Below are 2,471 nucleotides of genomic sequence, written 5' to 3'. Positions count from 1 at the left end.
ACAACATAAACATCATACTCAAAGATACAAGAATAGTACATCAAAGTACACGCAATCGTGCACAAAGATAATAAAGTCTCATCATGCCCGCATATAAATGAAAAGCTTAATGATTACAAGAAGGTTACAAGGTTCCCACCTTATTTGATGCCAAGCCACGGCTACCTTGAAATCCACATTCCACTAGTTCATCCTTTGAATGGTTCATTGTTAATATAGACTAACTGTTGATCACATAAGCACTCCAAGAAATTATCCAAAAGACTCACACAAATTTCATAACATAATCTCAAACAAGTCTCTAGTTATAGGCTAACTGAACTATCTAATGGTCCTAAACTCATTTATGGTTTTACATCTGTTCGTTCTCTACATTTAGCATATCTAAGGGTTTACTAATTCAATTAGGTTGATTTTGTAGTCCAAGTCCACTAAACAGGCCCATGTCGATCTGAGTCAAATAACAGTCACTGACGGTCAAAGGGTCAGCTAAAAGTCAACGTCTAATGTCAAGGTCCTAGTCAAATGGTCAACTGAGTCAAACCGAAATCGGTCAAGGTCAACTCGGTCACAATAAGGAAACTCGATGAATTAACTCAGTCCACAAGACTGATTCAGGCGAGACAAATTTACATTTGACTCAGTCAGATTGACTGAGTCAGAAATACTAAAACGAGTCAGCTAAGCTGAATACACACTGGCCAAAGCCATTGCTTAGGTCACTACTCCTAATGCACTCTCATGATGCAACACACATCCTATGACAAAATGATGCATTTCCAACTTCCCTTAACTACCAATTATATTATCACCTGCAACACCCATTTCAGCTTCATTCTTTCACTCTCTGAAATCACGTTTTCCTTTCAAACACATCTCATGCATCTTCCTTGCATATTGCAATTCAACCACCAAGTTCAGTTCACTTGCAAATTCATACATCCCCTAACTCAATCATCTAAACATCCAATATTGGGAACACCGCATCTTCAAGCCTTAATCTCTTCGTCTCATTTGCTACATCTGCAAAGTCAATAACACCACCTATGCACATCCACAACTCACACCTGCAATTTGATCTGTAGCTGTATCATCCTTGATTGCAACTCTACAGGCTTAAACCAAATTCTCATTAACACAACATCACCAGAATCACTTCCCAGAACTCCACCGTTCACTGGTATCCCATGTAACCCAATACAAACCAAAACTACAATCTCTGTCATAACTCCTTCAATTCATACTACTTTAACGACATCTCCGCCTTCCCTGCAACACTCTCAGCATCATCTCCTTATCTTCATTCTATTTCACTTGCACCTACAATCAAACACTTCATCTCAGCAATTTAACACAAACTCGATCTGAAACTTTATTGCAGACAGCACTGCTCATTCAATCTTGAATCTCTATTATCCCAATTACTACATCCACAACTCAGACTCACTCCTCCATCAACACTTCTATACTTATATCTCAAGTCTCATTCAACTCAATCATTAACACCTACAACAGTAGCACAAGCATCTATACCTAACTCTAATTTTTAACTTTCACTGACACAACTCAATATTAATTTTCTTTTATTAGATTTTAGCACAACAATTCCAGTTATCCTCACCACAGACCCAATTCCAAATCAACTAACCTTAAATAGGATGAACCCTAATTTCTTACTCAAATCTTACAGAGACTGAAATTAAACCCAAAACATCTAAATATTCTTCAATTGAGAACAAACCCGAAACTAATTACCAAGTTATCAATCAAAATATCACGAATTGAACATTAAACAAAGAAACCCTAATTTACCTTCTTTTATGTCGATTCATCACCAGGACAGGTTTAGAACTTCAATTAAACCTCAACCCTCGTCTCTTCATCCAGCCATAACTCTAAATTTCATCTTATAAACCTTCAGACCCTAAATGAAATCTATATACCCTAGTTCTGCTTCTCCCTGGTTCATCTTTCTTTTAATATTCTTCAAACTATAATCGAACTCCATAAACTAATCTATCACAACCATCCTCGATTCATTTGTTTCAAAAATTTTCTTTAGAAATTTCCCAGCAGATATTTCTCTCTGAATCACCAGAGGAATAATGAGATAAGAGAAGAAGAAAGAGAATAAGAAAAAAGAAGAAGAAAATAAGAAGTGTTTATCTTCCTGATTCGGTCTAGATAAGACCAAAGGAAATTTATGGGACACCCGCTGAAAAGGATAAGGGCAGCCCAGTTCGTCTAATGGCAAAAATACTTTTTTTCCCTTCTCACTATTCTGATGATTTCCTCTTCGTCCGATAATGACACGTTCGAGTAGTCTAATTCGTATAACTTTTCGGTATCTATCTAGTGATACTAGTTTCGTATATAGATCGTTGTTAGATTAAATCTATTAATTAAAATCTATATTAACTAATCGAGTCATTAGCGACTAAATCGTCTCTTGACTAGTCTAATAACGTTGA

General features: G+C 36.3%; 1 long non-coding RNA gene across 1 annotated transcript; it reads right to left on the bottom strand.

Moving 5' to 3' along the window:
* Positions 1-573: 573 nt before the first annotated feature.
* On the bottom strand, positions 574-2,125 carry LOC113309189. Its single transcript, XR_003340436.1, has 2 exons — positions 1,813-2,125; positions 574-1,320 (listed from the first exon to the last, which is right to left on the bottom strand). It is a non-coding gene; the product is annotated as an uncharacterized LOC113309189 (long non-coding RNA).
* Between the last annotated feature and the right edge of the window lie 346 nt (positions 2,126-2,471).

This window comes from Papaver somniferum, chromosome 9 (genome assembly GCF_003573695.1).
Source record: "Papaver somniferum cultivar HN1 chromosome 9, ASM357369v1, whole genome shotgun sequence".
Taxonomy (NCBI): Eukaryota; Viridiplantae; Streptophyta; class Magnoliopsida; order Ranunculales; family Papaveraceae; genus Papaver; species Papaver somniferum.
This window is presented reverse-complemented; position numbering and strand designations above follow the sequence as displayed.